The 18,314-nt window shown below is 38.9% G+C and overlaps 2 protein-coding genes across 4 annotated transcripts in view; one reads left to right on the forward strand and one right to left on the reverse strand.

Moving 5' to 3' along the window:
* Positions 1-142, reverse strand: part of PURG (purine rich element binding protein G) — a 33,038-nt gene extending 32,896 nt beyond the window's left edge. For both annotated transcript variants that reach the window (XM_063077482.1, XM_063077481.1), the window contains exon 1: positions 76-142. The gene's annotated coding sequence lies outside the window, so the exon portion shown is untranslated. The remainder of the gene's footprint in view (positions 1-75) is intronic.
* Positions 143-608: 466 nt separating this feature from the next.
* Positions 609-18,314, forward strand: part of WRN (WRN RecQ like helicase) — a 128,470-nt gene continuing 110,764 nt past the window's right edge. For both annotated transcript variants that reach the window (XM_063077195.1, XM_063077196.1), the window contains exon 1: positions 609-881. The gene's annotated coding sequence lies outside the window, so the exon portion shown is untranslated. The remainder of the gene's footprint in view (positions 882-18,314) is intronic.

The following is an 18,314-nucleotide window of genomic DNA, read 5'->3' on the forward strand; positions in this document are numbered from 1 at the left end:
CCGCCGCCCCCGGCCTCCCGCGGCCGCCCGCCTGGGGCTCGGCAGCCCCGGGGTCCCCGGCTAGCAGGCACTCACATCATCTCTGCCATCACCGCCGCCGCCGATGCCCTTCACGACCACCGCCGCCGCCACCAGCTCTCGGCCCCTCCGCCGCAGCCGCCGCCGCAGCCGCCGCCCCCCGCGTCCCCCGCCGCCGCCGCTCGCACTGCAGCCCGCCGGAGCAGCCGGGCAGGGGCATCGCCCGCGGCGCCCGCCGCCGCCGCCCGGATTCGGGCACCCGCCGGGAGTGGTGGGGAGAGGCGGGGAGGGGGACGGCGGAGGGCGGGCGGCGGTCCGCTGACGGGAACAGGGGCTCTCGCGCTGTCCCTCGGGGTGCGCCCTGTCCGGAGCCCGGCGCGTGGGGATGCAGCGTGAGTGAGAGGTGGCCGGACAGGTGAGAAGACGGGAATAAGGACGGGTGGCGGGAGTGTTCTGACTTCTCCGGATGCCTCCGGGATGTGGGACTCCGGCGGCCCACCGCCACCTGCACGTGGACTACATGTCCCGGAGTGCTCAGCGGCGGCGAGAGTCTCTGCGCATGCGTGCCGCCCCGCGCCGCGCCGGCCGAAGCCGCGCGGGCTGTGGTGCGAGGGCTGCCTCGCCGCGCGAAAGCCCAGCCGGCCGGGGGCGGGACCGAGGACCCAGGGGTGGGGAAGGCCGGTCTCCCAGAGGCGAAGTGTGTTGTGGACGCTGTGACGCTTCAGCCTACTCTCCGCAGCGCGGGAATAAAGTTTGTTGATCCGGTGCCAGCCCCGGATGCCTGGATTGCAAGGCCGTGCTGCTGGGGCGCCCACGAGTCCTCCGGCTGAGGGAGAAGACCCGTGGAACTGCCTCTCCTCAGGGTAACGTGTCCGCCTCGCTCCTGCTTCCCGCCGCTCCATACTCTGCGGAGCCTGTCACTCCAGGCTTCTCCGGCACTCGGAGGTGCCGAGGCCCTCGGAGCAGGCCCCTGGGCTGTGTTTGGGGATTCCTCAGAAGCTGACCTTCCTCTTTCCCCCCCCATCCCCCGAGCTCCAGGAAAAGGGCAGCAGGCCGCCGGCAGCCTTCTCGTAGCTTCCGTCAGCCGTAGACTGTGCTTCCTCGGCCCCAGCCGTGGGGCTGGTTGTCTGTCCTCTACCCTTAGGGTTCTGTTTTCGGGTCCGGCCTTCACTGCTAAAGAGGTTGAGCCACTCCGTGTTTTCATAACAAAGTCGAGGGAAGTAACCTTGTATTTATTATGATTTAGCTTAGTTTTTCTCTGGGTAGTTTTGATGTGGAAAAATACTACTCCATACTGAAAAGGGTGAAAAATCCTTAGGATGCTAATTTAGGAGAGTACGTCGAAGTACTTCAGGCTTTGTATAATTCGGTATGTTGATTTTTAGGGAGTTGGAGGCCAGGATGGGTAAGGTAGTTCAGATTTCGGTGTCATTGAATAGTGGTCTCCCTTTATTAATTCAGCAAACATTTATTGGGCACTGCTTTAGGAACTACAGATACCAGCAATGAATGCAGATACCAGATTGCAGGTGGGGGTAGGAAGCTGCAGTTTCACAAAAGGTGGTCAGGGAAGGCCTCATTGTGAAGGTAATTTTTGAGTAAAGAGCTGAAAAAAGTGGGAGAACTTACCTTGTTGCTATGTGGGGAAAAGAAAGTGCAAAGGCTCAGAGGGAGCCTGCTTGGTTGTGTTCAAAGAGCAGCCAAGGAGACTAGTAAACTAGAACAGAGATAGTAGGGGAAGAACAGTAGGAGATAAGGTCAGACAGGAAAGAGCAGGGGACAGGTAGGACTTTGTGGAAAATTGGGGCTTTAGTTCTGAGGGAGATGGGAAGCTTTTGGAGAGTTGGCAGGGAAACAACATGATCCGAATTATCTTTTTAAAATTGTGTTAAAATATACACGTAATACACTTTGCTATTTTAACCATTTCTATGTGTCAATTCAGTAACATTAATTACTCACCAAGTTGTGCAGCCATCAGTGTCTACAGCATTTCCAAAACATTTTCATTGCCCCAAATGGAAATTTTGTAACCATTAAACAATTAACTTCCCATTGCCTCTTCCACCCAGCCCTTGCTAACCTTGAACTTACAACTTTGTCTAGTCTAGATATTTCATATAAGTGGAATTGTAATATTTGTACTTTTATTATCTGGCCAGTTTCACTCAGGATAGTGTTTTAAGCATGATCCATGTTGTGGCATGTATCAGAATGTAATTCCTTTTTGTGGCTGAATAATACTCGTTTGTATGTATATACAATATTTTGTTTATCCATTCATCTGTTGATGGACACTTTGGTTGTTTCCACCTTTTGTCTATTGTGAATAATGCTGCTATTGGTATCTGTTTGTGTCCCTGCTTTCAATTCTTTTGTGTGTATATCTAGGAATGGACTTGCTGGATCATATGGTAAGCTTTTTGTTCAGTTGTTAGGGGAACCACCAAACTTTTTTCCACAGCAGCAGTGTACATGTGTTCCAATTTCTTTGTGTCCTTGCCAAAACTTATTTTCCTTTTTTTTTTTTTTTCTGATTATAGTGATCCTAGTGGGTAGTGTGAAGTGCTATCTTATTGTGGTTTTGATTTGCATTTTCTTAATGCTAATCATGTTTAGCATCTTTTCATTTGCTTATTGGCCATTTATGTGTCTTCTTTGGAGTAATGTCTATTCAGTATTTTGCCCATTTTTAAATTGAGTTGTTTGTCTTTTCGTTGAGTTGTAGGAGATCTTTACATATTTTGAATGTTAAACTTTTATCAGATATATGATTTGCAAATAATTCCTCCTATTCTGAGGGTTTTTGTTGTTGTTGTTGTTTTTACTTTTTGATAAGTTCTTTGATTCACAAAAGTTTTTAGTTTTGATGAAGTCCAATTTCTCTATTTTTTTCTTTTATTGCTGTGCTTTTGATGTCATATTTAAGAAGTTGTTCCCAAATCCAAAGTCAAGCAGATTTTTCTCTGTTTTCATCTAATGGTTTTATAGTTTTAGCTCTTATATTTGAGTTGTTGGTACATTTTGAGTTAATTTTTGTATATGGTGTGAGATGGGGGTCCCACTTTTGCATGTGGAAATCTACGTGACCCAGCACCATCCATTGAAGAGCCCGTTCTTTCCCCTCTGAATGGACTTGGCACCTTTGTCAAAATGTATGGATTTATTTCTGTAATCTCAATTCTATTCTGTTGATCTGTATGTCTGTCCTTATGCTAGTATCACACTGTTTCGATTACTGTAGCTTTGTAGTAAGTTTAGAATTTGGGAAGTGTGAGTCCTCCAAGTCTGTTTTCTTTTTTAAGGTTAGTTTGGCTATTTGAGGCCCCTTACAATTCTGTATGAATTTGAAAATCCACTTTTCCATTTCTGCAAAAGAGGCTTGTTGGACTTTTGATACAGATTGCATTGAGTTTGTAGATAGTTTTGGGTAGTATTGACATTAAGTCTTTCTATACATGAACACAGGATGTCTTTCCATTTATTGGTGTCTTTAATTTCTTTCAGCAGTGTTTTGTAGTATTCAGTGTACAGATTTTTCACCTCCTTGGTTTAATATATTACTAGATATTTTATTCTTTTTGAAGATATTGTAAATGGTATTGCTTTCTTAATTTCCTTTCAGATTGTTCATTTCTGGGATATAAATACAGATAATATTTCTGTTGATCTTGTACCCTGCAGATTTGTTGAATTTGTTTATTAGATCTAGTAGCTTTCTTGTGGATTTTTGGGGGTTTTTATATATAGGATCATGGCACCTGTGAATAGAGATAGTTTTACTTCTTCCTTTCCAATTTGGATGCCTTTGATTTCTTTTTCATGGCTAATTTCTCTGGCTAGAACTTTCAATACAATGTTGAATAGCAGTAGTGAAAGCAGATATCCTTGTCTTGCTCCTGATCTTAGGGGGAAAGATTTTAGTCTTTCACCATTGAGTGTGATGTTAGCTGTGGATTTTTCATAAATGCCCTTTATCATCTTGAGGAAATTTCTCTTCCTAGTTTTCTCAGTGTTTTTGTCATGAAAGTGTTGGATTTTGTCAAATGCTTTTTCTGTAGCAAGTGAGATGATCATGTGGTATTTTTCCTTTGTTCTATTAATGTGAGGTACTATATTGATTGATTTTCTTATGTTGAACCACCCTTGCATTCCTGGGACAAAACTTACTTGGTCATGGTATGTAAGCCTTTAAATTGAGTTAACAGGGCTTCTGGTCAAGATGGCAGATTAGACAGTCCCCAGTGTCACTCTCTCCCACAAATCAACCAATTTACAACTATTAACAAGCAACAACAGCCAGCCTGGGGCTGCTAGAGCTCAGGGGAAGAGGAAGAGAGACCTACGGCATGCATGAAGGCAGGAGAAGCCATAATGAGAGAAAGAAAGGATCGCTCCCACCATTTCGAGTCCTGGCTGCTTCAGGGCTGACCCTGGTGAGCGCATGGAGCAAGATTGGCAAAAGCTACAGCTGTGCCCTTCCTGTGAAGTTGCTTGGAGGCAGCAGGGGATAAGAGGGCCTTGGTGGCCCTCAGGCCAGCAAGACCACTAACAGGGTTCCTGTGGACCCACATAGGAGTGAGGAGTCACAACAACTGAACAAAGGAGTTCCTCAGAGGCCAGTTAGTCATCACAAGGGACTGGCGCACGGCTTGTCCCATGGGAAGTGTTTGGAGTATGGTGGTGGGGGAGACAAGCCCACCAGGGGAACACTGGGACACAGCATGTTAATCTGATCTACCCCCCAGTCAGAGCAGGACCATTCAGTGGAGACTGCAGGGGGAGCAGTTTGCTGAAAAGGCTCAGGCCCAGATCAGAGTTTGCACACAACCCAGGTGTACTGGATCTTACAAGAGCTGGAAGTACCTACAAAGTCAACCATTAAAACGTGAGCTTCACAAAAAGCCTTCCCCAGAGAATCAGCAGCAAATCAGCAATTTAGCTCAACTACAGAGCTCAAGTGCTGGTCCCCATAGGAAGTTCCCCCATTTTAGAAGTAAGTAAAGGACAACAAATTAGTTCCAATGCAGAATTTAAGTGGGAGGAACAGTGAATAATCCAACACAGAACTGAAAGAAAAAACAAAATATCAACAGACCAGAGACAAAGTTTGATATTAACTAGTAAAGGTCTCACTTGACCAAAGAACATCTATAATACCTAGAAGAACTGGAAGCCCCCCGGGCCCCCAAGCCAGGGAAGAGGAGGGCTGGGGGCCTCAGCCATGCCCCCTGACACCTACAACCAGCCCACTGATGACCACCAAGATGCTGCAGGAAGCACCCTGGTGCCCCGAACTGGGGCAGTGGGGGGCTGAGGGCTTCGGCCATACCTCCCCAACACCCACAACCAGCCCAACGATGACCACTGAGCTGCCTCAGGAAACACCCTGGGCTCCCAAGCCAAGGCAGTGGGGGGCCAAGGGCTTCAGCCACACCGCCTTGATATCTGCATTCAGCCCAGCAACAACCAAGCCACGACTGGAAGCCCCCTGGTCTCCCCTGCAGGAACGAGGGGGGGTGCCATGGACTTCAACCATACCCCTTCCTCCCACCCTATATCCTTCCCCCTTCCCCCTCCCTCTCCCACCCAACTGCTCTGAAACAACATCTTAGAATGCAAAAACAGATGGAGCCAGGAACCAACCCCTCCACCCTCAACCAGGCATGCTGCTGCTGCCACGGGGCCCACCTGGAGTCCTGAGGCATGGATCCAGGGACCAACCCCTCCTCCCACATCCAGGTATGCCACCACTGGCATGGGGCCCACCTGGGGTCCTGAGGTATGGAGCCAGGGACCAACCCCCTCCTCCCGCAACCAGACAAGGAGCATGCCCAAAATACCACTTCCATGTGGGTGGCCCACCATAGCCACCACAATAGCCATGGCTGCCATAAAAGCAGCTAGAGGTCACAACCACTGTCCAGATGGCCTGCCAGCCACTCAAGTGCATTGACACAAGGAGAGTGATCAGTGGAGACCAAAGAAAAGATGGGGGTGTCTCTCTCCACAAACCCCATTCCAGAGTGATAGAAGAAACATCTACTCTACAATAATAGTGGGGGACCTGAACACACCTCTCTCAGCACTGGACAGATCATCTAGGCGGCAAATCAACAGAGTAACTGTTACTCTTCCAAAAGGAGAGAAGTCTAGGGTTATCAGAAGTGGGAGGGGGAGGGAGAAGCAGATGAGAAGAGATTGGACAAGGGGCATAAAGAATATTTACAATTTTTAGTAAAAAATAAAATTTACACGAAAATGTGTAAAAAAACAGTTAACAGAATCACTCTGGCTACTGTTTTGAGAATGGACTATAGGGAAAAGCAGGTGAAATATAATATGGCTTGAATTGGGGTTGTAGCAGTGGAGATGGTGAGAAGAGGTAGGATTTTTGGCTTTATTTTGAAGATAGGCTGTTTAAAAGCCTAGGCTGCATGGGATCTCCAAAGGAGTGAGTAGAGAGGAAGAAGAGAACAGGTCTGTGTTGTGAATATTGGAATGCTGCGAAGTTTAGAGATTGAGAAGGTGAAGAAGGACCAGCAAAGGGTACTGAGAAGGAATTTTTAATTGATGTAGATGGAGGTCAAGAATTATCACAGAGGGCCGAGCCCGTGGCGCACTTGGTAGAGTGCTGCGCTGGCAGCGCGGACGCTCCCGCCGCGGGTTCGGATCCTATATAGGACTGACCAGTGCACTCACTGGCTGAGTGCCGGTCACGAAAAAACGACAAAAAAAAAAAAAAAAAAAAGAATTATCACAGAATCCTAATTAAATGTTTCAAGAAGGTGGGTGTGATTGTGTTACTTGCTGCGGGTGCATTGAGAATTCACCAATTGAGAATTCTTGCTAGTCAGATGAGAATTCAGAATTGGCCATAGGATTTAGCAACATGAAGATCATTGGTAACCTTGACTTGATCTCTTTTGGTAGAGTATAGGGTTTAAGAGAGAATTGAAGGAGTGGGAATGGAGATGCTGGTACAGATGACTCTTTTGAGTAGTTTTTGTATAAAGGAGAGAAAAATGGTAGAGCAGTTAGCCAAGATTTGAGTTTTTTTTTTAAATTTTAAGTTGGGAGAAATTGTAGTGTACTTATATATGAGGATACTTTTAAAAGTTAGTGGAAAAATACAATGAAAAGATAATACAAATCTTTCCATGAACTTTTTGAAGACCCCTCTTACTGATGGGACTGTTCTGGTAGACCAGTAGAGAGGGCAAAATTGATGATGCTGGAGAAAGGCAAAAACATCCTTGAGTAGATGAGAGGTATGGAATCTAGTGCACACATGGAAGGGCTGAATTTAGGAGCACAGATAGTTTATCCATCTTCCAGAAGAGAAGGTAGATGTATTAGTCTGGGTTCTCGTGAGAAATAGAATCAATAGGAGATCTCTATCTCTGTCTCCATCTCTGTCTGTCTCTGTCTCTTTCTCTACATTTGTTATAATAATTTCGCTCATGGGATTATGGAGGCTGAGAAGTTCTAAGATCTACCAGGAGATCTAGCTAGGAGAGCTAGTGTTACAGTTCCAGTCCAAGTTGGAAACCTGGGAATCAGGATTGCTGATGGTGTAAGTTCCAGTCTGAGTCTGAGTTCAAAAGCAGTAGAAGGCTGATATCCTAGCTGAAAGATAGGTGGAGAGCAAATTCTCCCCAAATAATGTTTAACCAAATATCTGAGCACCCTATGGCCCAGTCAAGTTGACACATAAAATTAACTATCACAGTAGAGCATATGGATACAGATACAATTATGTGAATAGATTTCAGGGTAAGAGCTTGTGGAAATTCTTTTTTGATTGCTTTTAGTTTAAGTGAAGTGTGAAGAGTGTGGATAGGGGAGGAGGTATGATGGATTTTAGTTGAGAGAAGGTATGAAAGAAATAGTCATCTTAGGAGGGGAGGATAGTTAATAGATTAGAGAAAAGTTTTAGGATTACTAGGAAGCACTAAGGGCCCACCTGAGGTTGGTGGTCACAAGTTTAGGGTGAAAGATGGTTGTGTGTTTCACCTGCTGCATTCATTCACCTGCTGCATTATTCACCTGCATAGGTATAGGCACAGAGTAGACAGAAAGTTGTTTTTATTCAGGATTAGAGTTTTGCTAGGAGAGTGTAAAGAAGCCAGAAAAAGGCCATGAACTGATGTTAAGGGACTATGCAAGGAATTGTTTATAACCTCGGAGGTGTTTGTTGGAGAGTGGGATGCATGGAATTGAGATTATGAAAGTTTCAGTCATTGATAATGACATAGCATCTTTGTGGGAACAGATGGGTGGAACAGGGTGCAGGTAGCATCATTGGAGGAGAGCTGGTCAGAAAATTGAGAGGCACTATCTCTTTTTGATATTGTGCTTCCAGGGTTGTGACCCGCTGAACATGTAGAGGTGGGAAAAGGGTAGGATATAGATATAAATGACTATAATATTGATGGTGATGGTCATGGTGATGCTGATTGTCCATTAACACTCAACTCAAATACCATCAACTTGATTTATATTTAATAGTGGAAAGTTAGGTGTTGAGTTTTATTTGGTTATACTGCAACTCATATCAACTCATAAACTCTCCCTGGACTTCTCTTCTTTAATCAGAGTGTTCTTGCAGGAGTGGTAGGTGACTTAAAGCATCTTTTCTTAGTTGTTAGTTTGAAATCCTTCACCAAGAGTTTATTTTAACCCAGATATTGTAGAAGTTTTTCTTGGTTTTCTGTGTAGGCTGCTTCTTTGGCAAGTCTTACCTTGTAGAGTTAGCAGACTGTCGTGAATAATTTCTTTGTGAGAAGGCAGGCAGAGAAGTAGGAGTATTCTACAGCCTAGTAGTTTTCTATCTAGGAATCTATACTATAGAAATAATAATATGAATGACTAAAGATACTCATATATAGACAAGGATGTTCATTGAACATTATTTGTGGTAAAATTTGCAAGCAACCTGTCGTCAATAGGCAAAAGTTGAATTATGATATATAAAGAAAGTGGAATTCTATATAGTCTTAAAAAAATCAGATTAAGAAGTTTTATTAAATTTTAGTTATCCCATCCTGTCAACAGGGTGCTTTCAGTTGCAAAATGGAAAAACCAAAGTCAAACTAACTTCAGTGGTAAAAGGTTATTTATTGGCCTCGTCAATGGATACATCCTGAGGTGAGTGGCGGTAGAGTGGTCTTCAGGCCTGGTAACCATAGTTCTACTGTCTGTTTCTATAAGGGTACTTCAAGTTGTTCATGGAAAGATTTGTATTTATCTTTCAATTCTATTTTTCCACAAACTTTTTGAAGTACCCTCATACATATTTGACTTTCTTTTAGATTCCCCATGTAAGTGAGATCATGCAGTATTTTCTTTCTGTGTGTGGCTTATTTCACTTGGCATAATGTCCTGCAGGCTCATTCATGTTGTTGCAAATAGTAGTATTTCCTTTTTAAAGATTGAGTAATATTCCATGATATACAGATACCAAAATTTCTTTTTCATCCCTTGATGGACACTTAGGTTGTTTCCATATTTTGGCTTTTGTGTATAATACTGTGATGAACATGCAAGCACAGATATCTCTACAAGGTGCTAATTTCATTTCTTTTTGGTATATATCCAGCAGAGAGATTGCTGGCTCAAATGATAGTTCTATTTTTAATTTTTTGAGGAACTGCCATGCTGTTTTCCACAGCAGCTGTACCAATTTATATTCCCACCAACAGTGTACAAGGGTTCCCTTTTGTCTGTACCTCACAAGCACTTATCTTTTGACTTCTTGATAATATCCGTCCTAACAGGTGTGAGGTGATACCTCATTGTGGTTTTGATTTGCATTTTTGTGATGATTACTGATGTTGAGCACCTTTTCATATATCTGTTGGCCATTTTTATGTGTTTGGAAAAATGTCTATTCAGGTCTTTTGCCCATTTCTTAATTGGGTTATTTGCTTTTGTTTTTGCTATTGAATTATGTGAGTTCCTTACGTATTTTGGATATTAACCCCTTATCAGATACATGGTTTGCAAATATTTTCTCTCAGTCCATAGGCTGCCTGTTCATCTTGTGGATTGTTTCCTTTGCCATGCAGAAGCTCTTAAGTTTGATGTAGTCCCACTTGTTTATTTCTGCTTTCGTTGCCTGAGCTTTTGGTGTAATATCCAAAAAATCATCGCTAGGGACCTTTTCCCCTGTTTTCTTCTAGGAGTTTTATGGTTTTAGGTCTTATTTTTAGGTCTTTAATCCAGTTTGAGTTGATTTTTGTGTATGGTTTAAGATAAGTGTCCAGTTTCATTATTTTGCATGTGGAAATCCAGTTTTCCCAACACCATTTATTGAAAAGACTATTGAAGTGTCTTCTTGATGGCCTTGTCAAAAATTAGCTGACTGTATGTTTTTTGATTTATTTCTGGACTCTATTCTGTTGCATTGGTCTGTCTGTTTTTATGCCAGTACCATATTGTTTTGATTACTATAGCTTTGTAATATAATTTGCAACCAGGAAGGGTGATACCTCCAACTTCGTTTTTCTTCCCTCAAGATTGTTTTGATTATTCAGGGTCTTTTGTGGTTCCATACAAATTTTAGAATTGATTCATCTATTTCTGTAGATAATGCCATTGAAATTTTGATAGGGATTGCATTGAATCTGTATATCACTTTGAGAAGTATGGACGTTTTGACAATATTCTTCTAATCCAAGAACATGGGATATCTTTCCACTTATTTGTGTTGTCTTCAATTTCTTTCACCAACATTTTATAGTTTTCATTGTACAGATCTTTCACTTTCTCGATTAAATTTATTCATAAGTATTTTATTCTTTTTGATGGTATTGTAAATGGAATTGTTTTCTTGATTTCTTTTTTGGCTAGATGATTACAGATGTAAAGAAATGAAACTGAATTTTGTGTATTAATTTTGTATTTTGCTACTTACTGTATTTCTTAGTTCTAACTGCTTTTTTATGGAATCTTCAGGATTTTCTACATATAGGTTTGGACATGGTATGTTTTCTCCCATTCATTTATTTCTGTCTTTTTATACCAATTCCATGCTATTTTCATTACTGCAGTTTTGTACTGTTTCATATTTAGTAGGGTAAATTTCCCCTTATTAGTCTTGCGAATATTTTTCAAAACAAAATTTGCTGCTCTTGAGCATTTTCTCTTCCCAGTGAACTTTAATATAAACTTGTGTGGTTTGATGAAGAATCCTGCTGACATTTCTTCTTGGTATTGCTTCTTGAGTGTATTGATTTAATTATGTATTTACAGTTTTGAGTCTAGCCATCCAAGGAGCTCAGTATGTCTTATTTGGCTCTTTTTTGATGTCTTTAATAAAATTTTCTAATTGTTTTTAAGGTGGGTCTTGTACATTTTTATGTTAGGCTTATTCCTAGATAGATTGTGATTTTTGCTGTTAATGGTTTTGGATATAAATTTTGTATATAATTGTATAGTTTGGATTTACTTATAATTGTATTTGAGTCTTGTCATCTATAGAGAAGTGCTTAATTTGGATATGATTGAATCTGGTCACCTTAGGAGTGTTTGCTCTTGTCAAATAGATCCTGGGGACAAACTATTTATTGAGGAGATTTTAGCACTTTGATAAATGTTAAGTTTATCTCATAAAATCTGGTTAGTAATAGCAATCAGACTCTTTTATTTTTCTTTCTAATTTTTTTTCTTTCCTTTGATACAATGCTAATATGAAGGAGGATTAAGAAAGAGGATGGTTTTTGAACAATTTCTTCATGGGGAAATAAATTAGAATAATTTCATGTTCTCCAAAAAATAAGTGGAACAACGACCTTCCCTACAGAGCCTGCTTCAAGACTTTGTTTCTTTCTCACTCCAGTGTTTTGTCTCTGCGTTTTTATGGTCTCTTCTGCTGTTAGTGTTAAAGCCTAGCTCTTCAGGGGAGGGCAGAGATTTACCTTCTCTTTAGCTCTCTTTGAGGCCAAGAAGATAGAGGTATGGGATCTTCCTAGTCTATGGAAGGAATAATAGAAGCCATCGGAAAAAATATTAGAGCTTTGTAGCTCCTCCTCCAAGTTTTGATGTGAAGCATGAGACATCACCTATTGGTACCTGATCTGCTTTTGCTGTTTAGTCATAAAATTGAGTCATTGAAGTGCAGGGGAAAGATAATCGGACTAGAAGATAACTTTTCCTCCCAGGAGGTACACAATCGCGAAATTGCTGATTTTTCTTCTTGTATTATATGAATGTAACCTCACCCTGTCTGAGGAGACTATATTTGAAATTCTTATGAAAGACTTGCAGTAGGTAAATATATGGTTGCTTATAGAATTGTGTTTTAATTTTCTAGTTTCTTTTTCACCCAGTCTCCATTTTTATGTTTCCCTCTTCCTCCCCCACTTAAGTTGGTCTTATTATAAATTTATGCATTTTTCTTTCCACCTGGCAATATTAAATTTCAATCTAATTTAGAGCTTTTTATCCTAGAGTTAAACATTACTCCCATTTAGTTGTTATAATTTTCTGCTATATTTCTGCTTAAATGTTATTTTGATTCTTACTTTGATTTTAAAGTTTTGAAACTTTCTATTTATGAAGTTATGAAAATTTTGCTACTGTATTCTTTGATGTGGCTATTTTGTTTATCCAAATTTATTTTTATTTGAGATAAGGATTAAAAAAACAAAAGGATTGACTGCGTAATTTTATTTTCAATTATAGTTGTGTATTATTTAGAATGTAAGTGTAGAAAACTTGATTCAAGCAGGCTTAACAAATAAAGAAATTTATTATTAAAATACAACTTGAAGGCTGAGATAAGGCTGAGTTGAGAACTGGTTTAGTTTGTTGACTGTAGCTCCATTTCTCATGTGTGCTTTCTTCTGTATGTTGGCTTTGTACCTAAGTTAGCTTTGTTCTTAAGCTGACTTCCATCATGGTGGCAAAATGACATTTCTCCTGGTAGTTATTTTTACAAGAGCAAGACAGTGTTATACTCAGAAATCCTCCTAAAAACTTTCTTTTGTGTCTTATTGGTTTGAATTAAGTCATATATTTCATTCTTTAAACAAATTCAGGGGAGTGCTTTGAGCTTAGGCCCGAGTTTCTGAATTATCATTGTGGCAAGGGGAATGAGATTACTTTTAGACCAGTTGGGTTTACCACGGAAGCTGGGAGTGGGGCAGCTTCCCCAAAGGACATTGGCTTTGTGGTTTACTGGTCATTATCTGAATTAAGTTTATTGGTACTATAGAAAAGTAGAAAGGAATTCTTAAGAACAATACAATAAATTAAAGATTGTGTATATGAGGGTACTTCAAAAAGTTTGTGCAAAGATTTGTATTGTGGTCCAGGGTGGAAAGGATGCTGGCTAGGCAACCATCAATGTCCACTTAATAATGAGTCCTATAAAATTTCATCTCAGACAATATGAAGTAACAGTAATAAATCTAGAAGGAAAAACAGACAGCCTAAGCAAGTTTTAAATTGGCTTACTTGAAAACTTTCTGTGCAGTCTCCCATTTTATAATGGTTGATTTCAGCTGACTGGCTATAGCTACTCACATAACAGAGGAAATTCATTAAAAATAATGAATTATTCAGTTGGATAGTGAAATTCAGTTATAAAACACTTCACTGTGCCATGGATTCAGTTCAGGTCAAGTCATGTTCCTGGTTTATGGGCAGTGTGGCTTCTCACTATGGCACAGTGGAGAGAGAGACTTTTACTCTTTTTCCTTGTTGCTATCATTTTAATAGCATTTACTGTATTTATTTGATTGGTTTCATTTATACTTTATTTCATTTGGATTTATTAATACAAAACTGTGCTTTGTATAATATTTGACAGTTTTGAAAGTTTGTTAGATACCTGTAAAGAAATAGGTCTCTCAAAAACCATCCTATTACTTTTTAAAATTGCATTGACTTATTGTTGCTGAACCAAATGCTAATAGGTGGTTTTATTTAGCTTTTCTAGTTTGCTTGCTTGGGCTGTTTGGAGGGAAATTAAGAATAGCAGAAATCTAGTAATAGATTAATGAAAGTCTTGAAAGGCTCTATAATTAGGGAGTTTGATGAGGGCTTTGTCTTTGGTTCCTCTCTTCTTTCTTCCACCCTTTCTCATTCCTGTTGGTTCATAGAAAAGTAGAAAGGAATTCTCAAAAACAGTACAATAAATTGTAGATTGTGTATACAAGGGTACTTCAAAAAGTTCATGGAAAGTTCATATCGTCTGTCCTATTTTTTCTCGAACTTTTTAAAGTATGCTTATATGTGTATATACAAGGTGTCTTGAAAAAGTTCATGGAAAGATTTGTATTATCTTTCAATTCAATTTTTCCACAAACTTTTTGAGGTATTCTCTTATATGTATATGAATATATTTGCTTATACACTATATATATAGTGTATTTGCTAGTTGCTAGTACAATATATTGGTAAGTATAGATAAACTCAATGTGCAAGGTCACATTTTCAGAAAATATGTAATATAAAAAACTAAAATAAATCAGGCCCAGAATTTTTAAAGTTCATTGCATTGTTGATTAAATTTGGAAGGCTTTTTGACTGGAAGCTGCTTCTCAGTTAAAATGATGTAATTGTGTTGGTGAAATCCAAAGAGTATAACCAAAATTAGGGCATTAATATAACCAAACTGAATTCCTGGATCTTTTAAGCTGCTTAGGTTTTATAAGCTTTCTTTGTTAGATTATTTGAAAACACTTATTTATCCAGTCTTGTTACTTATTAGTCATTGAAATTTCTTTTTCTGTATTCCTTTCTACACACATGAAAAATTAGATGAGTACATGAATATTTTTGTTGTCATTTAGATTATAGTTGGAAACCTCCTAAATACAGTTTGTTCACTATAGTTATGGAGAAAGAAAATAGATGTGTGTTGAAATTCAGTACTCCTTGGGTTGGGTCTGCTATGTAAGAATGGAGTGTTGTATTGGATAAATGAATCCATATTCTCCTCTCTGTTTGAATTCATCAGTTAAAAGAATGTTCTGTGAAGCACCTTAGTGCTTAATTAACTGTTGATGAATTTATATGTACCTTGCCTAATTTGTATGGATTCGATATGCACCTGCAGATTCTTGATCTCTTTCACGGGAATTTAGTATTCTATAGGGATATATAATAGCAGTAAAAGACTTATTACTACTTCTACCAATATTCCAACTCATGTATAACTGCAGTTTAAAAGATGTAACATCATGTTTATTGCTGTTTGTCTTTAACCCTGTGGTCAACGAGGCAAGTGATATAATATATTATAATATGTAATATATCATAAAGTAAGTGATATAATGATGGGAATATAATCCCATTTTACATGAGGAAGCGAAAATTTAGAAAAGTGAAGTGACTTGCCCAAAGTCACATGAATACTTAGTGACCAAGAGTCAAAGCATAATCTTCCAAAAAATTTAAAGACAAATTCTAATACAAATATGGAATGAACACATATCACATGTATTCAGTTTGTTAATGAAGGAACCAGCAGGATGATAAAATTGGTTCGAAGAGGAACAGAGGTAATATAGATGGAGAAAGGAGTTTAGAATAAGATGCCAGGTTAGATACAAAGCTGGCCTACAGGGCAATAAAAACTATATAGCCTTTGAGATTATCTTTTCTACTGTACCAAATTCAGTTGCATCTTTACTAGACAAGAATTTTTCAGTTAACATGTAACATCATAGCATCTGAGCTTTTAAGTCATTAGTAAATAGCCAGTCAAATAAGGTGCATTCCCGAATGAAATAATCCTTGGATGGGCTTGTGCCAGCCATATGTCTTTGAAAGGACATACTGCCCTCTCTTTGTCTAAATTCTAAGTTTTGGATAATTTTTTTGACACAAAGTAATAGGGAACCTAGGTTTTCTGACTCCAAGTCCAGTTTTCTTCTCACTGTACTTCTCCACTTCTTCATAGTATAATTTTCAATAGTAGAGCAGTCTGCTAATTTTTGCAAAATCAGCTAGTCTTTGTTATTAGTTTTCCTTGCGCACAGTGATGTAATACAGCTTTCTTCCTCAGAGAAACATTGTGAAACTCAATGGATATTTGTAAAATGTGCATAAATGCCCAAAGTGAGAAACTGAAATTATAGCTTAAGTATTGTGAGTACTCTTTTATGACGTTTCAGAGTAATTGTAAACATTCTTGCCTTTTTTAGTTAAATAATCAGTATATATAAAACAGTATTTTTCATCAGATTTGTCTTTAGTTATTTTGAACAAGATAAAATTGAACAATTTTAGGTAGTTAGTGAAAATTTGTCCAAATTAAACAGTACTACTGCCTATTAGAGTTAAGCATTGAATTATTTACTAATGCTATTTTCCTGGACTTGAAATGATTATCTGTATGTACCATTTAACTTAACAGTGTTATTTTATTTTTTTCTTTTTCTTTGATACTTTTCAAAACGATTGGGATACTTTATTCAATTTAGCCCTGAAACAATTAGGCAAGTCACTTACCATGGTAGTGGTAGGTATTAATTTCCTTATTTAATTAGAGGTTTTAGGAACAAGGAAATCTCTGAACTCATCCACTGAAGCCCATCTTTCTCTTGAGACTGGCATTGTCTCTCCATTCTTTAGAAGATGACACTATCCTAAGTGGAAAAATGTTGTGCTCTTGAGATGAATTTCTACTCTGTGAGAGTATGGTATAAAACCCAGGTGATTAAAAAGCTATCCCTTCTTAGCTATTTTGGAATGTGATTGGTCTTAATTTTTCTAAATTTATTCTGACTTAAATCTTAAATCTTACTTTTTTGATTTCTATTGACATGAACTGAAATGACTTCAGCAGACTTGTCCTACTATCTAAGTGCTGTCAGACAGATCACTTAAGATGAATTTCTATTGAAGCAAAATTCGTAATTTTGACAGATAATCTCTTAACATTTAATTGGCTAGTATTACCAACCCTATACAGCAAGTCCACGCTTTAGCCATCATGAAGTCCATCTAACTACTAATTTATCAAAAAGATTTTACCAAGAAGTTATTTTCTTATTAGATATTTTATGAATGCATTGTGGAAATTGAAAAAAATAACTGTAGTGGGTTGTTAATAACACCAGCACTGGGCATTTTCTAGTCTTAGAGCCTTTTGTCTATATTCTGTGGTATGAGGTGGCAAACTGACCAGTGGGCCACATTTGACTTGCTGCTTGTTTTTGTACTATGAGGTAAAGGGTTTTTACATTTTTTTCAAATGGTTGGAAAAAAATCAAAAGAGGAATAATATTTTGTGAAATTTGTATAAATTCAGGTTTCAAAGTCTATAAAGTTTTATTGTAACACAGTCATGCTTATTTAACTATTGTTTATGGCTTTTGTGCTGTAATGACAAATTTGAGTAGTTGCAACAGAGACTGTCTGGCCTATGAAGACTGGAATATTTACTGTCTGACCCTTTAGAGAAAAAGTTTGCTGATCCTTGTTGTGTAGTATGAAAAAATGTAGCTTTGATTGTTCATTTAAAACAATTCTTGCCTCTTTTGTTCATGTACTTTGCCTCCAGATTGCTAAAAGGAACACATTCTTTTAGAAAAGTTGAAATGTGTATATAAAAGGGTATGACAAAGAAAACTGGAAACCATCTGCAATTGTGAGATAACCACTTAATATTTTTACATTGCTCCAGACCCCCCCCACATACTCTCACACACTCACACAGTTATTTTATAAAATTAGTCTAATTTTCTAATTTATTTTTTTCACTGATAAATTATAAGAACCTTGTTTTAAATGATTGCATAGTGTTTTATTTTATAAGTGTACCATGATTTATTATTTAACGAGTATAGGGTTGCACAATTAATAAAGCCCAAGTGTCTCACTGGATTGCCAAGTCTGTTCTTTTTCCCTTCCTGTATGGAACACTGTGTTTGGTACCAGTGAGTCAAGGGAAATTGAAAAGTTGCCATTTTCAATTATTCTGTTAGAACATACATTGAAGATTTGTCAAATGACATAGAGACAACACTAATCCGGGAAGATGATTTAATCAAAAAGGTATCAATTTCAGATATGAATTCATAAATGCTCATAATGGTCCTCGGAAGACGGAATAGAATCCTTGAAGAAAAACACCTGGATGACATTATTTGCTTGGCAAAGAAATTTCAAAACCAATTGAGGAGGAAATATTCAAAGTGATAAATGAATACTTTGAAATATACAAAATATTGGAAACAGAGTGGAAGTTTGGGACTGGTGATGACAGGAAGGTATAAAGGCTTTACATTAAGTTCAGTCTAAAAATGTATTCCAAGTAATATGTTATCTTAGTTTTAGGA

The sequence above is a fragment of the Cynocephalus volans genome, chromosome 13 (assembly GCF_027409185.1).
Source record: "Cynocephalus volans isolate mCynVol1 chromosome 13, mCynVol1.pri, whole genome shotgun sequence".
Classification (NCBI taxonomy): Eukaryota; Metazoa; Chordata; class Mammalia; order Dermoptera; family Cynocephalidae; genus Cynocephalus; species Cynocephalus volans.